General features: G+C 36.3%; 1 protein-coding gene across 5 annotated transcripts in view; it reads right to left on the reverse strand.

Annotated features, from left to right (window-relative positions):
• Positions 1 to 22419, reverse strand: part of NOL4 (nucleolar protein 4) — a 396517-nt gene that overhangs the window by 203179 nt on the left and 170919 nt on the right. Inside the window, exon 1 of one of the 5 annotated variants that reach the window (XM_006889167.1) lies at positions 1565 to 1738. The exons of the other annotated variants lie outside the window; for them this stretch is intronic. The gene's annotated coding sequence lies outside the window, so the exon portion shown is untranslated. Of the gene's footprint in view, positions 1 to 1564; positions 1739 to 22419 lie in introns of those variants that run through there. 5 annotated transcript variants of the gene reach the window in all.

Below are 22419 nucleotides of genomic sequence, written 5' to 3' on the forward strand. Positions count from 1 at the left end.
TCTTTCAAAGTTTCCAGAATCCTATCCTGAACTACACAGAAATCATTCACAGGAGACTGCTGGACTAACTGGTAATCATTTACTGAGAAAGGCTCTTTAACTTCCTGCTTTGTCTCCATCTTATTCAGTGCACCAGGTTTCTGCATAGTTACTGTTGAATGTTATTAAGACAGGTAAGAATATCATGCTTCTCTGTGAATGGGGCTTCTTAGCAAAAGAAGACAAAAATGTAACATTTCAAAATAGTCGTTCCTTAAAGTTCAGGACCAATGGGTTCTTCTACGGTAAGTTTGATCAAAAGGGTGGTACAAGGTGTGCTCTGTTTTCACAGCGACATCCAAATCTCTTCCATTGTAATAGCTGAGAGCAGCAAGCTTCAAATGACAATTAAATGAGTTTTATTATAATGGCTATATTTAGCCTAGACTGTCATGGTAGTCATAGTATTCAGCACATTTGTAAGCTATGATTTTTCACAGGAGAAACAGAATATCTAAATACACACTACAAAGACGTAGCCATGATCAAAACAATTGAAAATATGATTAATACAGCATGATACAATTTTCAGCACGCATGCTTTAAATAAACCACACACAGACAGGGTACTAGCCAGCCATTCGTAAGCAGTCACAGAGAGAACATATTAATGATACAATGTGTAAAAATCTATCTTTTCTGGCATTTTTTTAAAAAAATTGAGTATGCATGAAATATTATTTGAAGTTACTAAGTTTTTCAATGATTAGTCATTTTCTACAATAGATACCAATATCAAGCATTCCAGGTTCATCAAATGGCTCTCAGTTTTAAAGTTTTTAAAAATAAAATGCAACTCTTTATCCTTGACAATTATGAATGTATCTTTGAAAATACAAAGGAAGAAGATAACTATGTATAGCCGTATTCATCACAGCACTCTTCCTAAACAAAATCCATTTGGAGCAAGCAACAGAACATTCTGAAAGGGTCCTACTTTGCACTTGCTTTATGCTAACAAGTTGAAGCAGGAGCACCAAACCGAACAGTAAATGACTTTCCCCAAAATTGCTTTTGTATCTTTGTACAATTACCTTTACAGAGCTATACCACTTGAAAGCTTTAGAAAAAGATTTTTTTAAATGCACACAGTACTGAAAAAAAAAGAGCATTTATAATCCTGAAATAAAATCTCATTATTTTCAGTGTGGAAGTTCACATAAAGATATTTTTTCATGTGTAAATATATATATATATATATCATCTTTAAGAAATTTCAAATGTACATGCATAAAAATTAAGGTAAATAAAATTCCAATTATATCTGATGACATTTTTGATAGCTTAACCTAATTTTGTCTCTCTGCTCCTAACACTTTAGATAGATGTTGCAGGAGTATCTAAGATTTTTTCCCCCCTCAACTTCTTAATGGGGTCCAGCCTTCAAATGCCACCTGAACTATTTAAAATTAACATTCGCAATGGAATCTCCACCTTCAATTCTACTGCTGCACGGGACAGTCTTCAGTAAGACTTAGACCAACCTCATTCATCAATATTTTACTCGGGAGGTACTGACACTTACTGTGAATTCTGCTCTTCAACTTAAATACCAGTGTCTGTGGCAGGCCAATTCTATCATTGCCGATACAGCATCCCTCAGGCGAGGTCCAACCTTTCTCTCGAAGTGCACCCAGGGATTAGTCTGACTTCCCCTAAATTCTCTCCTCTGCACAGTAAGAGCTAATCTTTCCTGTATGAAGCAGGAGAAGGGGTTGCTATGACAACAGAGCACATTCTAGCAGTGGGACTACTGAGATGAGCCTTCAAAGACTCCTGGAAACACGCACTCCTTCCTCCAGGGCGATGGGCTTCTTCCTTTAGGTTTTAATCCCCCCAAATAAGTTTACTGAGGGACTGGGTTGTTGATTATCTATTCATTTTGCTACAGGGAGGCCATTGGTTAAGAACAGGGCTGAAAGACCACAGAATTGTTTAAGAAAAGTGCTCTTTTCAGTTCTACTGGATTTCTAGTTGTAAAGGTTCTATATAAGTGTTTAAGACACTACTCTCAAATTTAAAACACTGGGCTTACTATTAAATTATTTTCTGGAATGATAGTTGTGTTGTTTTTTAAATGACACTATTAAATGAATGCATTATCTTTTTAATTTTGTTTCGTATCATCATCACTTTATCAACATGAAGGTGCATATATGCACATGTACACACACACACACACACACACATACACACCCACACCCACACCCATATTTCCCCCCTCTGGCATCAATGTCTAGAGCCTTGAGGCTCCAGAGTGGGGGAGGGGGCTATGCTAACAAAAGCAATCCCTGCAGCCACATTTTGCATACATATATTAACCAGAGGATAATCACAAGAAGCTCTAATCATTTAGAAAAATAACCATAAGTGGATGTGAAGTGGCTGTGCAGCAAGCCCTAGAGATCTGGTAGCGGGACGTGTTGGAGGATGGCAGATTTACATGCTATTCTCAAGCCCAGCAGTTACAATTCTTGCAAAATAACAAACACATATATGATTTTTGAGAAATAGTGGCAAATAGGTTTGAACAATTTCATCAGTGTAGTATGTTGGATGCTCAGTTTTCCTTCGTTTGCTGTGTCCTGGACAGGACACAGGGTGGAAGTCTCTCCTCAACAGCAGAAGGTTCATTTATCAAATCACTGAGAATGAGGTTTTCATCCACCGATTGATTCTGAGCTGTCCTTTTTACGCCTTGATTTCCCCATTATCTCGTCCATTTCTCAACCCTTTCTGTCAGAGCGGCTATTACTCCACACTGCCCTCCCCACCTCCTCCCCACCACATTAGGCTATAATTACTCTCCTTTGTGGTTGAAGCAATAAAAAAAAATAAAAATCCACATTATCTACATCTCCTCTTTCAAGAACAGCCCAGCACAGAACTTTATGGATGTTTCTGTCACTCAGAAGTGAGCAAATGTGTAGGTAAGATGGATTCAAGTGTCCTATTAGCCTTTGAACAAAAAGATCTGTGATGTCTCGTGTCACTTCTGGCAAATGACCCTAGATGTATTTTGAAAAGCAGTAAGATATTAACGAGAATCTCAATTTTGTGAATAATGTAATTTAGTAGAACACACAATATGGGCATGGTAGTTTTCAACTCATTGTGATCTGTGTATTTGACATCCATCATAGTGAAAAATAGCATTTGAGAGTTGAATCTATCTTATATGAGTCTTAGTATATCTATATCCATATAGTTATGTATCTACCTATATCTATACTTACATGTCACAAATACACACAAGAATATGTTTCCTCCCAGAGCTTGTTCTGAAAATGGATTCTCATAATTTAAAATGCGATAGCACCTGTGTTCATTATGTTCATTATTATCTAATTAGTGAAAGTCTGAGTATTTTTTTAAATTTTTTTTACTCTCATCTTCAGGGAAACTGGATAAATGCCAAAACATGTAAATAACATATGGTTTACTTTCAAAATCAACCAACTAAAATTACTTATTTCTCAAGAATCTCTTAGCTAAGAAAATATGTCAAGGAAATAATTTCCTACTTCAAATAGGTAATGTTTACCATCTGCTAGTCCTTTTAGACTGACTATCTAGAGTAATAAAATGCAATCATAATATACATCTTCTGGCTTCCTTACCCAGCCCTCCCAAAAGATAACATCATTAATAAGAAAAGTTGTTTAAGTCGGTCATATTCAGCATGCTAGAACAGAGCCTTGAATTTGGGGAGGACAGAGGAAGCTACCACCAATTAACACTATATGTATTCCAAGAATCACTACTATTTTAATTTTAAATTTCTTCCTATATATTATCTTTATGTGCTTTAATTTTCCATACAATAATTAGCATATCCAGTTTATTTAGCTATCAAATATTGCTCTAACAAAGATATCTCAAGAGTACAGCTTTAACAGTAGACCTTTACTCTCTGATGATTTGTTGTTAGTATTCTGAGTTCAGGGTGCTAGTTCTAGAAAAGAAGTGATGTCTGTGAATTGTGTTGTTGGAAAAAGTATTGAATATCCTATGAACTACCAAAAGTATAAGCAAATCTGCCTTGGAGTGTTCTTTTGAGAGGCAAGGATAGAGAAACTTTGTCTCATATACTTTCATGTTGTCTGTGTCAGTGCCTAGAAAAAGACATTAAGCTGAGGAATGTAGAGGTCCATGAAAGAAAGGAAGACATTCAACAAGATGGATTGACTATGACTTGAATTCTTCAACAACGGGATTTAGCATGCTGAAGATCATGAGAATGGTGTTATGTTTTCTTAGGTGCTATCAAATCGAATATAGCTAACAGTGACTCTTAGAGCAGCCAACCGGAAGCTTATCCTATACTGTGCCATCCTCTCCTTCTCTGAGAAACTAGAACCCATTGCTGAAACCACAATGTTGAGCCATCTGGTTGAGGGTTTTCTTCTCCTTCAGTGACTTTCCATCTTTCCAAGCATGATATCTCTTTCTAAGAAATAGCATCATCTACATACATGTCCAAAGTCTGAAAGACAAAGCGTTGCCACTCTTGCTTCCAAGGAGCACTCTGGCTACATACTTTCCAGGACATATATGTTTGTTCTTTTGGCAGCGCATGGCATATTAAGTACTCTTCTTCAGCACCACAACTCAAAGCATCAATTCTTCTTCTGTCTGATCTGTTGTTCATAAAGTATCAAACAACAGCAAAAACAATAGTACTAATGAAAGGTATTTTTCTCTCTGTTGCAGATCACAGGGAGTTGGGCTATTAACCCAAAAGTCAAGCCTCTCTAGAGGTTCAAATCCACTAGCAGCTGAGAGAATAATGATTGACAATTTCCTTCCACTTATTTACAGCCTCAGAAACCTAATAGAGGATCAGCTATGACTTGATTCCAATTCAATGGCAATCGATTCAGTAGCTGAGCTGTGAGTTCTTAAAGAAGTTTCTTATGTCTTTCAACATCTGTGGGTTCCAAGTGCCTTGGAGATCTACATAGATTTTGATATCTATCTTTCCCTGGGTCTAGAATTTAGATGTTCTCCACTCGCAACCCTCTTTTCTTAGTGCTACTGATGCCCTTTTTATCTTTACTCATTTGTCCAATCTTTTTTGAAAAGCTTAAAATTCGTAATCCTGTAAATTATACTGTGCCTCATTAACATAACTGCCCTTAATTCTGCTTCATTAGCATCAAATAAGTTAGGATTTGCAACATAGATGATTATTATATTAGATCACAAGATGGACTATGTTTGTGTAACCAAGGCTTACTCAAGTTGACACGTAATTTTGAGAAAAACAATGAAATCCATAGCATCCATAAATTACAAAACAAGTGTTTTAGGGAAAATAGCGACATGGAAAGTAAATAGCAGGGGAGGGTTTGTTGGTTTTTTTAATTGTATTTTTCCCCCTCAGAGCCAGGATTGTGAGTGTGAAGAAAGAGGGTGAGATTCCAGAATTCATGGTAAAGAAGCTGAAGAGAGAGGCAAAAATCGTTGGCTCTAAGAAGACCTATTTTGCAGAAAAGTTTGGACAAAGCCTAGATTCTGTTCAAGAATTATAAATAACCCATAGGATTAAGCAATCTTCACTTCAGTTTTCTCACTTTAAAAAATGGGAAAGTAACAATATTTCTTTGTCTTACTGCTTCAAAATTCAAAGAATAAACGTAGTCTCCTAAGAGTGCCTGGCAAAAGTCTTACTTCAATGTTGGATATTCATTTGATCTTGAGGACTTGGACTGAATATTATTCATTTTTTACAACTGTGTTTATTGCACAATATCTGACAAAACATATATAATCAATATGTGACCAAGGAATAAATTTACTTTTTAAATATGCAGTCCACTTGCACATTCATTCTGGTTTGAGCATTACTTGTTGAGCAGTGGCTACATGCTACAAGAATGCACTGCTCTGAATAGGATCCTCTTTGAATATTATGAACAAAATAACCTCTTTTAATTTTATAAAGGAATGAATTCTCATTTATTACAAAATTACTCATCATATGCTTTAGGAGACATTATCCTAAGTTCGGCAGATGCTAAAACTTCGATCATTGTAGATGATTGTGCATTCACAACCTAATGTAGGAAGGAGACATTTACTCAACACATAATCTATGAGCCACATGGGTCTGTCTATGTATTACAATAATAAACAAAACATGGACAGATAGCCATGTGTATGTATTGGAGGTGGGATATGAGTACGTACTAAAGCTAGATCAAAGGATAGAAATGAGATCTAAGTTTTACTTTGAAACAAATAACGTACAAAGCAAGTTGATGAGGACTATAAAAGAGCCATAAGCATGAATGAGCGAGCTCTTTGCAAAGGAATCTGGGAAGGCTACAGAGAGATTGGTCGAAGTGCACCTACGCTGCTGTTAGGTACTACTGATTGACTCACGACTCATAGCAACTCTATGAAAAACAGATTGGAAGCCTGTACTAGTCTGTGCCATCCTTACAATCTCTGACATAATTTAGCCCAATGTTATAGTCACTGTGTCATTGAGAGTATTCCTCTCTTTCACCGACCCTCGAACCTTTTAAGCATAATATCCCTTTCCAAGGAATAGCCTCTCCTAACAATATGCTAAAAGTATTTGAGACAAAGTTTGGCCATCTTTACCTAGGAGAAGCACTCTGGCTGTACTTTTTCCAAAACATATCTCTTTGTTATTGCACTACAGCACTGAAAAGCCAAAGCAAAAGGAAGAAATCAAGACATTAAGGAGCTGAACAGAAGATTTCAAAGGGCAGAGCAGGAAGACAAAGCAAGGTATTATAATGAAATGTGCAAAGACCTAGAGTCATAAAATCAAAGGGGCTGAATTCGCTCAACATTTCTTAAGCTCAAGGAACTTAAGAACAAATTTCAAGCCTTGATTTGCAATACTTAAGAATGCTTTGAGCAGAAATGATCCAGGAAGCATTAAAAGAGGATGGAAAGAGTATACAGAGTCTTTGTACCAAAAGGAATTGGCTGACACAGAAGAATTTCATGAAACAATGTTTGAGCAAGAACCTGTGGTGCTGAAGGAAGAAGTTCAAGCTGGTCTGAAAGAATTGGTAAAAAACAAGGCCCTGACCATTGACAGCATATTAATTGACATATTTCAACAAACAGATGCTGTCCTGGATGTGCTCAACAAGTGTGCCAAGAAATCTGGAGGACAACTGCCAAGTTGTGTCAAGAAATCTGGAGGTTAACTGACTGGAAGAGATCTATATTTGTTCCCATTCCAAAGAAAGGTGACCTAACAGAGAGTGGAAATTATCAAACAGTATCATTAATATCACATGCAAGCAAGATTTCTGCTGAAGATTATCCCAAAACTACTAGAACAGCACATCAATAAAGTGTCTGAAGTGTCGACTGTGTTTAGAAGAGATCATGGTACTAGGGATATTCTAGCTAATGTTAGATGGATCTTGCTGAAGGCAGGCAGTACCAGAGGATTGTCTATGTATGTTACATTGACTGTGTAAAGACATTTGACCATGTGGATCACAATAAATGATGGCTGATTCAGAAAAAAAAGAATGCAAAACCCAGAACGCTTGATTGTGCTTATGTGAAACCTATCCTTGAACTGGTAGACAGTCGTCAGAGTAGAGCAAGGAAACATCACATGGTTCAAAACTGGGAAGGGTGTACACTGGGGATATATTCTGTCTCCACACCTTTTCAATCTATATGCAGAACAGATTATCCAGGAGGCTGGGCTCTATGAGGAGAAATGTGGCATCAGGATTGGAGGAAGACTCATCAACAATCTATGTTATGCAGTTGACACAACTTGCTTGCTGACATTGGGAAGGACCTGAAACACTTGCTGTAGAAGGTCAAGGGCCGCTGCTTTCAATATAAATTGAAGCTCAACATCAAGAAAACAAAGATTCTCACCACTCGGCTAAATGGTAGCATCATGATAGATGGTGGAGAAATTGAGATTGTTAACAGCTTTAGTTTGCTTAGCTCCACAATCAATACTCTTAGGACCAGCAGCCAGGAAAGTAAATAACAAATTGCACTGAGAAAGTCGGCTATCAGAGACCTCTCCAAAGTACTGAAAAGCAACTATGTGAGTCTAGAGACTAAGGTGCACTTGACCCAGGCCATACACTTTACACTTCCTTTCTGTGTATCAGAAAGCTGGACAATGACTAGGGGTGATAGAAGAGTTGATGCCTTTGAGCTGTGATGCTGGAGAAGAGTATTGAATATACCATGAACTGGTAGGAGAACAAACACATTTGTCCTAGAGAGGGTGAGACCAGGCTGCTCCTTGGAGGAAAGGATTTTGAAGCTTCATCTGACATACTTTGGACATGTTGCAAGGAGACACCAGTCCTTGGAGAGAGATTCATGCTTGGGAGGGTGGAAGGACAGTGCAATAGAGGAAGACTCACAATAAGATGGATTGATTCCGTGACTGGGGTAATGAGGGTAGGTGTGTCAGAGACAATAAAATTGGCACAGAATAGAGCAAGGTTTACGGCTGTTGTACATAGGATCTCTACGAGTTACAGGTGACTTGATGGCACATAACAACAACATGGAATATTTAGTACTCTCTTCCAACAAATTTTACATGTCTATTTCACCACTGCACTGACAGGAAGCTTCATCATAGATGGAGAAAAGATTGAAACTGTCAACAACTTCATCTTACTTGTATCTACAATCAACATCCTTGGTACTACCAGTAAGGAGATCAGGAGATACATTGCATTGGGAAAATCTACTATCAGGGTTTACTCCAAATTACTGAGGAGCAATGATGTTAGTTTGAAGAATAAGGTGCACCTCTTTCAGGCCTTGGTCTTTTCAGTCACTTAATATGCATTTGAGAGCTGGACAATGAATAAAGATGACAGAAAAAAATATTCATACCTTTAAGCTGTAGCTCTTGTGTATTAAAAAAGTATTTTTTCATATTGTCCATAATATTTTTATTATCTATTAACTGTCCTGTCCTGTAAGCTTGATGTTAAGGAAGCCAATGGACTTCTGGGAGAATGGGTGTTAGCTGATTAAGAAGATTCTAGGTCAGCCTCAGATCCTGTCTTATGTGAATCCGTAAAGTTCCAGACTCTGTGTTAGGAGCCTAGAGGTACATTAAAAGAATCAATGGAAATTCTAGAATTTAAGATTATTGTTAGATAACAACCCACTTGATTACAACTGAAAGTAACTAAAGAAGTAGAGATCAGTATTTTCCCTATCCTGTGCCATCCTTGGGATCTCTGCCATGTTCAAGTTCCTTTTTATAGACACTACATCAATCCATCTCCTTGGTCATTCTCTCTTTCACTGACTCTCTACCTTTCCTAGTGTAATGTCTTTTTTTCCAGGACTAGTCACTCCTCACAACATAACCAAAGCATATGAGACAAAGTTTCACTACCCTTGCCTTTAAGGAATACCATGGTGGCACTTTCTTCCAGACAGATTTGCTTGTTCTTTTGGCAATCCATGGAATGTTCAATACTCATCACCAACATGACAATTCAAAGGCATCAATTCTTCTTTGGTCTTCCTAATTCATTTTTCAACTTTCAGATGCATAAGACGCAACTGAAAATTCTATGGCTTGGATCAGCCCCATCTTTGTTTATAGACTGACAACTTTGCTGTTTTGCATTTTGGAGAGTTCCTTCACAACAGATTTTCCCATGTAACAAGTCTTTTGATTTCTTGACTGCTGCTGTCATTAAATGCAGATTGTGGATCCAAGTTAAATGAAGTTGTTGACAGCGTCAATATTTTCTCCATCAGGATGTTGCCTCCCAGACAAGTGGTAAAGATATTTTTTCCTGGATGTTGAGTTGGAATTGATAATGATCTTTGATCTTCCTTAAAGCCTCAAGTCATCTTCACTTTTCTATATGCAAAGTTGGGTTTTTTTAAACTTTAAATGAAAATAATTTAAAATTAGACATTTAATAAATAGGTTTTACAGCTGATATAGTTAGGCAAAAGAGTAGAGAGATCACTAAATTGGAATACAAACAGTAGAGACCTCCAGGGTGAATGGAAAAATAAAAATCTCAAAAACAGAGAAAACAGGAAAATGACATCAGTGTTGCGTGAGTAAATTTTCAGCAGTCACTTCTCAAAAGAAGAAGAAAGAAATTGTCAAAGAGCATAAATTTCTCAGACATAAAGGATATGTGACCCAAGATTTGCACATAATAATAAAGAATACAGTAACAATATCATTTGTTATAATTTCTACACAGCTAATTCATTCTCTAGGCATAATTTCCTTTATTTTTAAAATGGAACAAATTTTGCCATTATTGCTGAGGATGTATTGTTTGTTGTGAGTCACAAAGTCAGAACTGACCCATAGGTGACCCTCTAACAGGTTTTCAGAGATAGTAATCACATGAAAGGAGACTGCTTATCCTTCTCCCATGGAGCAGCTGGTTTATTTGAACCTTGTGCCTTTGGAAATGCAGCTGAACTTCTTACTACTAGAGATCCCTATGCATAGAGCAGAACATACACTTAATTCAACGCTTTTTACTTGTGCCATTTATTGGTGGACTTATTTAAGTTAAGAAAACAGTCTTCCATTCTTAAATTGTTCCTCCCAAATTAACATAAACTCTATGCCTCCCAAGTTTCCAATCTAATATTTTGAATTGTAATCAATTTGATCTCTTTTTAAATAGTTCTTTTAAAGCTTAATACTCAACACAGACATTCTTTACAAGAGAGTTTTGGTGGAGTAATCTGTTGGGCTCTTAACTCAAAGGTTCTTCACTAATTAAGTTATTGTTTAGTTTTAAGAAAACTTCATGGGATGTTGATTGATGCTTTTATTTATTTTACAAGTAAGATGAAAGCATACCTTCACAGACAATAATTAGAAATGTATTTGCTCATCAGTAATTAGACAATTTCTTTGATGAATCTGATAATTATTTCCAAACATTTAAATATTTTCTTTTCACAATGTAACAGCTACAGATAGTATACCTTTGAAGCTACACTACAAAGTTTTTCTCTTTCATTTTTAAAAATCTGGTCAATCAAGAAAATAAATTAAGTTCTTATTGTGTTCATTGAATTTTGTGGTATAAATACTCTTACCATGGGCAAATTTTATGCTGGTAACATGATGGCATTGAACATGCAATTAAGATGTATAGAAGCACAACATTTACACAGTGTTTTTGGGATATAGATATGACACATAATCTAAAATACATGTAAAATAATTAAGAAGTGGTAACCTTTTACTCATTATTTTTCCTTTTAACATAATTAACTATACTTCTATAGCTTAATTTTTAATAGTGGTTATATTTTGGTGGCTTGTATAATTTCTGAAAATAAGACATTCAGTTCATCTGAACCAATATGAGATGGCTCTCCTATACACCACCTTGCTGTTGTTAGGTGCCAGTGAGTTGATTACAACTCATGGTGACCCTGTAACCAACAGATTACAGCCTTGTCTGATCTTGCAACATCCTCACAAACTATGATAGGCTTGAGCTCATTGCTACAGTTATGGATGTCAGCCCATCCTGGTGAGGGTCGTCTTCTCTTTCTCTACACTTGACCTTTCTCAGCATGTTGTCTTTTTCCATATACTATCCCCTCCTGACAACCTGTCCAAATAGGTGAGCTAAAACTTTACCATCCTTGTCTCTAAAGAGCAGAGCGGTTGCAATTCATTCAAGACAAATTTGTTTTTTCTATTGGCAACCCACAGGATACAGAAATGGAGAAAAAAATGGTAAGTAAATGAGTATTTGAGACATTAGGGTCCAATAATTTTTGAAATTATAAAAAGAATGCCAAGATTCTAAATATATTTTAAAACCATAAAATATAACTATAAAGGAGAACAGACTAGTTCTAATAGAAAGGAAAAATTTAGAAGCAATAAAAAATGAAGAAACACACTAAAAGAAGCAATAATCAGCTTATTATCTGATACTTCAGAAGGCATGAAATATGGAAATTAGAAGATACTGCAAAAATACTTTAAAATAATAAAATCAATGCCAACATAGAATTCTCTATCAACAAAGATAATGTTTAAAAGTGAAGATGTACTTAAGATATCTCAATTAAAAGAAAGAAAATGTTGCCATTAAAAATGTTGAAACAAATTCTTTGGTATACACAATGATTATTCATGATTATGTAATTATGATAATTATACACAAAAATAATAATTTTTATAAGATTCAAAATATGCTGAGTTAAAAGACAATGGCACAATAAGAGGTAAGTAGAATGAAATTGTTCCTAGATTTCATGATTTCTTTGGTATTTTAACAGTGCCAACATAGATGCTAGTATTATAAGAATATACACCACAAAGACTAACAAAGCTAAGAAGAATTCTAGAAGAAATAAATGGGAGAAAAAAACACCCAAAAAACAAACCCAAGTAGAACAGTAGATATAGAAAACAAAAATTTGCTTACTTCAAGTAAAAACAAAAGAGGAGAGTTAACAAATATGAAAAGGGGATAAATGTAAACAAATAGTAAAATGATAGATGCAAGCAAACCGTACTCACCTCAGTAGCTGCAACTGTTGTTGTTATTATCAAGTTGCCTGCAACTCACAAAAATCCAGTGTACAACAGCTCCGAACCCTGCCCTGTCATAAGCCAGTCTCATTGCCTTTAACACACCTATCCTCATTACCTCAGTTACTGTGTCAATCATCTCATCTAGGGTCTTCCCCTCCTTCACTGTCTCTCCACCCTTCCAAGCATGATGTCCGTCTCCAAGGACTGGTTCCTCTTGGAAACATGCCAAAAGTATGTTAGACGAAACTTCAAAGTCTTTTACTCCAAGGGGCAGCTTGGTTTCACCCTCTCCAAGATAGAATTGTTTGTTCTCTGGGCAGTCCATGGTATGTTCAAAACTCTCCTCCAGCACCACAACTCAAAGGCATGACATTTTCTTCTGTCATCCTTAATCATTGCCCAGCTCTCTGATGCATAGCAAGTAACTGAGACCTGACTAGATATATCCTAGCTCCCAGACTGATATTATTGCTCTTCAATACTCTTGAGAGGTCCCTGGCAGCAGCTTTCCCCAGAGCAATTTGCCTTTTGATTTTTTACTGCTGGTGCTTAAGTGTTGATTGTAGAGCTGAGAAAAGGAAATTGTTAATAACCTCAATCTCTTCTGCATCTATAATAGTGCTGCCAAATGGCACAGTGCTGAGAATCTTTCTTCTCTTGATGTTGAACTTTAATTCATATTGAAGACTACAGTCTTAGACCATCTACACCAAACACTTCAGTTTCTAAAACCTGAGCATCCGAATTAAGACAGACAAGGAAGAATGATTGGCCATCCACTTTGAAAAAAAAGGACTTTAAAAACCCTACGTATAACAGAGTAAACTTAGAGTACATGCAGTAACTTAGTAAATTAATATTTTGTACAGAGAGGGCATCAATAAATGTTTACTTAATTAATCTTGCTACTTTCAATTTAAAAAGGGGAAATGTTCCATTTTAAATGAATTTTCAGTGATGACTCTTTATATAGTTAGGGAGATTAATCTTTATATAGCTAGGGAGATTAATATTTATATAGTTAGGGAGATCAGTTAAGTTAACCTATTTAAATTTCTAGTCGTAAATTCCTCCTATTTTTCCATTGCATTTATCTTACTAAAATACTATAAAAGTTACCATTATACTTCCCCCGAGTAATAGTTACACATCCATGTGAATAACATACGTACATGAAAATATATATATATTGCATATTATTTGTAGAAAAATGTACATTTTTTTAAGAATGCAGCAATTGATCAGGATCTCTCCACAGTATTTCTGACTATTAAAATATAAATTCTAGGAGTACAAGGAAAAGGTTTGGCTAGTAAACGTGTTCACCTATTTATGTCAAGTGCTTGCATGAAATAACTAGTAACAACTCAATACTTACTCATTGAATTTACTAATTTATTCTTTTAGAAAGAACTGATCGTGTCTGCCTAACAATGCAGTAGAGCAAACAGTCTTGGAGAAAGTACAATTGGTGCCAAAGGAGGAGGGCTAGACAAGAAAGTCTATTTTTTGTTTCTGTTTTGACAACTACTGCAAAGGAAATTTGGGTAGAAATGAGGTGATCATATCTTTATATCCTCCGAATCAAGGTGATATTTAAATGAAGCCTCTCCTCACCCCTACCCTGCTGTGAAATTTAACTCAAATCACAAGTGTTTCTTAGATATTGAGTAATTTATTTTCTTCTCCCCAAAACAGAGCTTCCAGAGGATTCTCTGATGTCAACATATCCTAAGTTTTCTAGTTTTGTAGAGAAAGTGATAAAAGAACAAAAATTCTCTTTTATTGTCCTGGTGCAGTCACTTAGTAGATATAAAATATAAATGTGTCAGAGAGAAAATAGTGAAGATCTAGGGATCTAGAAATGGATTTAGCATAGGTCGTAAGCAATAAAAGATATTTAAAGATGTTAACTCATAACTATGACATTAATACATTATCTTAATGCTCCTCATTAAAAAAAATAGAACACCAAGCTAATTTATTGCCTTCAAGTTAGAATCAACTCATAGCTGATCCTCCGTCGGATTTTGGAAGGCTATAAATGAAAAGAGAGGAGATCGCTTATCTTTCTCCCAAGAAGTTGGTGGATTCAAACTGCCTGCCTTTGGGTTAGGAGTACAACTCTCTAGCCAGTAGGCCACCAGAGCATATAATGCATAAGAAAAGGGCAATGAAATATTACTACCAACTTTCTAATCTTGCTGACCTAGTGGCAGGAAGGTGGTCATGGGGAAAGCACTAATAGTTTCTTTTTTTTGTTTATCGATCTTAGTAAACAAACCAAAAACCAAAAGAGCAACATGTAGAATAAAAGACAAAAAGAAACTCTGGTAGCATTCTCCACAGAGAGTTCTGCTGTGGGCATAAATGCTACACCTCTCTGGTGGGTCAAATCCAACAGCAGCTCTGAGGAAGAAAGATAGACAATCTCTTCTCACCCTGTTGTTGTTTCTGTTGTTATGTGCCATCTCATTGCCTGTGACTCATAGTGACCCTGTGTACAACAGCTCTGCCTTATCCTGAGCCAGTCTCACTGACTCCAACATACCTAATCTGATTGTCCTAGTCATTGTGTCAATCCATCTCTTCTGGAATTTTCTTCTCCTGAACTATCCCCCCAACCTTCCAAGAATGATGTCCTTCTCCAAGGAAGAGTCCCTCACAGTCACATGTCCAAAGTATGTGAGACAGAGCTTCAAAATCCTAGCCTCCAAGGAGAAACTTGGTTTCACTCTCCCCAAGACAGACCTATTTGTTCTCCTGGCAGCCCATGGCATTTTCAATACTTTTCTCAAACACCACAACTCAGAAACACAACGGAGTATCAAGTATGAGTTGGTTTGAGCTAGGTAGCAATATCCTGAGTTTGAAATTGTTGTTGTTGCTAGCTGTCATCAAGTTGCAGACGACTCAAAGCGACCCTATGAACGAAAGACCTGCATTCTTGTAAAACTTTCATTGTTTCTCCACATTCATAGTTTCCAGAGGCAAGCTATTTTGAAGTGGATGCCACTCCTGCTTCCAAGCTTGTTTTAATCGGGGAGTTCCACCAAACACTGCTCACCTTGGGTGACCATTATCATGTTTGACACATCAGTTTGAAATTATTGGGGGTAAAAAAGTGAAATAAAGACAAGAGTAAGTGAAGTTAAGAAAAACAAGAAAACGAAGAAAAAAATTCATTTAAATGAAAAACAGAATGCTAAAGCTTTGAACATTAGTAAGTAATAGAGTTATTCAACTGAGGAGATAATATAAAGCAAAAGGACTGTAGAAGTCAAGAAAAAGAGAGATAATAAAAGCTACTGGTTAAATAGTTTCGAGAAGTGTTTAACTTAGCACTGGATGGATCCGTAGTGACATGGTGAATAAAGTACACAGCTGCTAATTAAAGGTCCAACGTTTGAACTCACTAGATACTCTTCGAGAGAATGCCATGGCAATCAGCTTCTGTAAGCATTTCAACCTTGACAGTTCTACCTTGTGTGATAAATGCAAAGTTGAGTTGGGATCAAGTAGACAAGAACACATTTTATTTGTTTTGTTCTTTGTTTCACAGAGCATTTAAGTACACAAACTCAACCTTAGGGCAAAAAGACAAATGTGTCAAAACCTTTCCTAAAGAAGTCTAGGAAAACAGCTCTGCTAGGATATTAGAAATTAGCTAAAAATAAAAAGCATGAGCATAAATGTATGATGTGCTGCAGTAATAACCCCATTCACCATTTGAACTCATCAAAATTTTTAAGAGATGGGTTTAATCTGATTTGTATGCAGAAGATATCAACAGGGAGATCATTTGAATTTTTTAAAAAATATTACTAATAATTTCAATTTCACTCAAATATTCATCACATTTTTTCTCTCCCAAAATTAAATTATTAATTAGGTTGGCAGTGGAAAGTATGTCAATATTAAGTTGTCACAGAGCAAAGTCATTTGCAGTTTGATAACTTTAAAGCTCTAACTGCAAAGCCATAGTAGATGCAAATTGCAAAAAGGGAAAAAAAAGCTAATTTTGTTGTTGTATATCATCAAGTGGAAACTGGCCCATAGCTGATCCTCCAGAAGGTTTTCAGAGGCAGTTAATCGCACGGGAGGATATTGCCCATCCTCAGACATATTTAAATTTGTCATGCAAAATGCTATTCATCATTAACTCAAGTTGTCATTTCTATAAGTACTGGCTACTTGACTCTTATCAGAATTCAAATTCATTGTCATAGTGTCAGAACTAATTCATAGCTTATCCTCCAGTGAGTTTTCTGTAGCTACAAATCACACAGGAAGTTATTTTCCATCTTTTTTATGGTGGATTCAATGTGACCAGAGTGGTCTTTGAGTTAGTTGCAGTTTCCTAGAGATGGTGCCACTGAGCTCCTTATTCTGAGAGGTGGAGGGAAAAGTAATTTAATTTTTTTATGTGTGTAGTAAATTCATAAAAAGCCATGGTAGCCCACTATTAAGAGGCTGTGCTGCAATCCCAAAGGCATGCAGTTCAAGTCTACTAACTGCCCTCCTAGAGAAGGGTGGGCAATCTCTTCCTGTGAGATTTAGTGCCTTTGGAGTGTTAGCTATGGGTCGATTCTGATTCACTGGAATAAACAATAGTAAAAACATTTCTATAGCAAGTCATTGGCTATTTGGATATTCCTCACATGGAAGAGTCACTGACAGTAGTTATGTTTATCATTTACTTTTAATTCAATTTAAATTCTTGATCCCAGAGCCACTCATAAAGCTGAGTGAAGATCAGGCTGCACAACAACTAAACCAGAAGCAAAAGGAACAGAAATCTTCATGTTAGCAGGAGCCAACATCCTAAGGGCAATGACTCCCTTCCTGATGGGTTAAGAAGTGAACAAATGTTTTACATTCATAAAATACGATAATAAGTGGACTTCCAGTCTTTACTATACTGTCACCCAGTGTCTTAAACATCACTCATTAACTATTTTATTGTATTTTCCCATTTTTGGCACCATCCCCGAAAACACATTTAACCAAAACCAAACTAATTGAGTTGATTTTCATTCATAGGGGCCCTCCATCAGTTTTTCAAGGCTGTGAATCAAAAAGGGAGGGAATTACCATAAACATCTCCTTTGGAGTTGATGATGGGTTTAAATTTTTAGTTAGGACTCAGACACATTGCATATTATGCCACCAGACCTCTTACAGTATGTTTAAAATACCATAAAACAGAATTACTAAAATAAAAATTTTGCACAACTGAAATAAAATCGTAGAAATAAAAGCACTGCATGTTTAACAAAGTATATTTCATCCCGTTTCCTTGTACTTACAAGTACAGTTACTGAATTGCTTCTAGTCTCACTTGTCATATATAGTAAAGTGGAACTGAATCAAACCTTAATCTTTAATTACTTCTTGTGCTTCTCAAAGTTGGACAATAAATAAGAATTACAGAAGAAGAATCAATGCCTTTGAGTTGTGGTGTGGGAGAAGAGTACTGAATATCCCATGGACTGGAAAAAGAACAAGCAAATGTATTTTAAAGAAAGAACAACTTGGGTACTCTTTAGAGCAAGGATGCTGAAGCTCGGTCTCATAAACTTTAGGTGTGGTATTGCTGTTATTAGGCACCATGGAGTCAAATACAGCTCATACTGACCCTATGAGCAACAGATCTGAATCCCGCCCTATCCTGTGCCAACCTCACCATCCTGATGCTCTTGAGCCTATTGCTACAGTCACCATGTCAATCCAACTTGATGGGGTCTTTTTCTCCTTTGCTGACCCTCTTTTTCCAAGCAATAGATTCTCCTAGCAACATGTCCAAAGTATGAGAGACCAACTTTTGTCATCCTTTCCAAGAAGCTCTCCAGTTACACCTTTTCCAAGTAATACCTGTTCATTCTTTTGACAGTCCATGGGGTGTTCAGTGTTTTCTCTAATATTACAACTCAAAGGTATCAATTTTTCTTCTTTGTGCAGCTTTCATAGGCATACCAAGTAACTTAAAAGACCATGGACTGAATCAGGCACACCTTAGCCTTCAAACTGCCGTCACAGCTCTTCAGAACTATGGAGAAATCCTTGACAGTGGATTTGCCCAAAACAATATATTTTCTCATCTCCTGACTACTGGCACGAAGGGTCTTGATTGTGGATCGAAGCAAGACAAAAATCATTAACAATACCAGTCCTTTCTTCATCTATCATGATGTTGCTCACTGGCCCAGTAGTAAGGACCTTTGTCTTCTTGATGTTAAGTTGTAATACATATTGAAGGCTATAGTCATTGATCTTCTGAAAGAGGTGCTTTAAGTCCCCCTCACTTTCAGCAAGCAAGGTTTGCTTCTGTCATCTGCATAATGCAGGTTGTTGATGAGTCTTCCTCAGTTCCTGATGTCACATTCTTCTTCATAGAGTCTAGCTTCATGATTTATGTGCTTAACATACAGACTGAATAGGTATCAAGAAAGGACACACCTCTGATGCACACCATTCCCAATTTTAAAACATAAAGTGCTCCCTTGTTCTTAGTGTGGGTATAGATTTCACATAAGCACGATTACAGGTTCTGGGGTTCCCATTCTTCTCAATGTTAGACATAATTTGGTGTGATCCACAGAGTCTAATGCCTTTGCATAGTCAATAAAAGACAGAAGGGACCAGTTCTTGGGAAAGGGACCAGAGCATCATGTTTGGAAAGGTGGAACATCACGGTAAAAGAGGAAATTAGGTGGACTGGCACAGTGACTCTAACTATGGGCTCGAGAGAAGATGAAGATGACACAGGACAGGGCAAGGCTTAAATCCGATGTTCACAGGGTTGCTACGAGTCATATTTGACTCAACAGCACCTACAAAATCAACAACATCAGAAAACTAGTCATTTTGTCTACCTTGAAAGTTCTTATGAGGAAGAATGGACAAATGGACAATACGAGTATTGAGACTAGCAACCTGGAGCAGGGCATGTAGAACTCGTTAAGTGGGGAAGCAAGAAGAAAAAGGAGAAAGGAGGAGAGATGGGAAAGAAAAAGCATTGGAAAATACTAGGGCAGCAAAGATTAGTGGATGGATGATGGATGGATGGATGGATGGATGGATGGATGGATGGATGGGGCGGAGGACCAGGCAAGGTAGAGTGGTGATTTGATAAGACATCAGGATAAAAGACACTGATCAATTAACACCAGAGTTCCCTATGTAAATGATATAGAGTTAGTGAAATTTGCATACTTAAACTATATAGAGAGTCAATACAAAATTGTTAAGAATTTGATTTAGGAATTATCAATCTCTAAAAAAACACAAGTGATTTCACATGATGAGTGGATTTCAAGTATATAGTATATTAACAAAAATAATAAATTAAAATTTGTTTTGGGACTTTTACAAAGAAAGATTAAAAATTTTAACTGTGTATATTGATAAACAATCCATTAAAAAGTAAATTTGAAATTACTTTTTTCACTACAGAATTGTAATGATAAAATATTAATAAGATTAATTTCTTTAAGTGATTTCTTTACTCTTAAGGATTATACAATACCTCTCAAGAGATGTGATCATTTTATTGCATTAAAATGTGCATTCCACTCTTAAGTTACAAGAGGCCACTCTGAACTTTGTATGACTTTTTAAATTATGGAGTAGTCTTTACATCTGATTAAACAATAGTACATAATTATAGACATCAGTAAAATTTCAAATATCCTTGAATTTACTGTGAAAGGAAAACATTTTAGAACTCTAAAAAATATTGAAGTTTTATGTGGAATTTGAATGTTCAAAATTTACTGATACTCTAGAGCTCAAATGATTTATAAGAAGCCAACAATTATTAGAACAGAGATGGCATCTAAAATCAGCACTAAAGTACTTCAAGGTATTTATTAAACAAAGCATCTTAATACTTTTTATTTAAAAAGCATCTTGCCAATAATATTTCGAAGATGAAGCATAAATACTTGTTCCTTTCTATAAGAAAACATTTCACTTCTGTTCAAGAAAATTGGCTGTTTATCAGTAACAACAACCCCAAATCTTTAATGTAATCAATGTAACAGAATAAAGTGAGAGGTATTGCCAAACAAAGAAAGTTCTTTGGGTTGTGATGAGTGTAACGATCACAACACGGCATCATGAGTAGGCAGGCAAGTGATAAATGCAAAAGTTATGAATATATTAACAAACCTCTAAATATAATCTGTACCAGGGGCTATTCTATAGAAACAGCAGGAGAACAAGAGGAAAATTATTTCCCATTGCAGAATTTATATTGTAGCAGAAGAAGAAGAAAGAAAAAGAAAAAAAATTACTAAAGTAAATTACACAGAAAGTGGAGGGAAATAGTGGAGAGGGAGAGATTTGCAACTTAAACTTGGTGATCATTTAAGTCTTCACTGGAGAAATGACATTTGGGCAAACTCTGGAAGGAGGCACTGGGGCAAAATAAGTAAATACGAGAATTTAAGGGAAAGGTAAGAGCAATCATGAACACCTGAAGTCGCTGTGTATTTGACATGTTTGAGAAGCGGCAGTGAGGTCACTGAGTTAGGTTATTTAAAGAGCTTTAAATTTCACCCGGAGGGAATAAGCAACCACCGAAAGGTTTTGAGCAAAAAGTGACATGATCTGACTCCAGTTTCAAAGGATCACTCTGGCTCAGAATATATTGTAGGATATATTTGCAGAGAAATGGGAAACAGGGAGACTGGTTATGCAGCTGCTTCAATAAACTGGGTAAAATAATGTTGGTCCTGTGGACAAGTGTAGTAGGATCAGACGTCAAGGTTAAGTTCAAGACTGTAGATATATGCAGAATGTAGATGGTAGACCTAGCAGAAAATTCATATAGTAATTAAGTGTTAAAGATAGAAATGGTTTTGGTCTGAACATTTAGGGGCATGCTTTTTTCCCCATTAATTGGAAAAGAAAGGATTGTAGGTTGTGAGCTCATTTATCTAATTACTATTTTTGTAGAGAGTAGAAATTCCATTGTGGAAACTTAAAGTTTAAGGGCGCTCTGGTGGTGTAGTTCATAGAGAGCTGCACTGCTAACAGAAAGCCACGCCTCTACGGGAGTTCACATCCACCAGCTTCTCCCAGGGCAAAAGATGGCTGATCTCTTCCTCCCTGGTGATTTATAGTTTTGGAAACCCAATGGAGAGTCAGTTATGAGTCAGTTCCAATCTGACAGCAATGATAAAAATGTTGGGTTTTTTTTTTTAAGTTGTAATTGAAAGTTTACAAGGACTTTGGATTTCCATTCATTCATTGTTGCACTTTTCTCCCTGCCCAACCTCCCACCCAGTTCACTCTTTGAAAAGTAAAAGAAAAAATTCTCTCATTGTTATACAATCCCTCCCCCCAAGTCCACTCCATTATGTAGCCTTTATTGGATTCCTGTCATGACAATAATACCTAATCATATATCCCTTTATGCAGTTCTCTCCCTCATCCATTTCAATATTTTTAATCCAAGTTGGGCAGGTCAAATAAGCAGTTGGATATGGAATTCTAGAGTCAAAGGTAGAAGCATGATGGTAAGATCAATAATTTTATGGATGATATAACCATCAAGGGAGTGAGTATAAATACAAGAAGGAAAATACCCAAGACTGAGGGGGGAAAAAACCCAAACAACCCATTCCAACGGTATAGAGATAGTGAGAAATTAAGAGAAGTATCAAAGGCAAACACAGTACAGAAGAGCAAAACGAGATGGTATGGAGCACTAGAAGTGAATAGGCACAAAAATGTTTTTAAAAGACAAAGCACAAGATAAAAAGGAAAGGACAAGCATTCAAAGAAAATTAATTTAAAGGAGGTATTCATCAATTATGTTAAAT

Source organism: Elephantulus edwardii, unplaced genomic scaffold (assembly GCF_000299155.1).
Source record: "Elephantulus edwardii isolate Elephantulus edwardi_28Jun2011 unplaced genomic scaffold, EleEdw1.0 scaffold00076, whole genome shotgun sequence".
Taxonomy (NCBI): domain Eukaryota; kingdom Metazoa; phylum Chordata; class Mammalia; order Macroscelidea; family Macroscelididae; genus Elephantulus; species Elephantulus edwardii.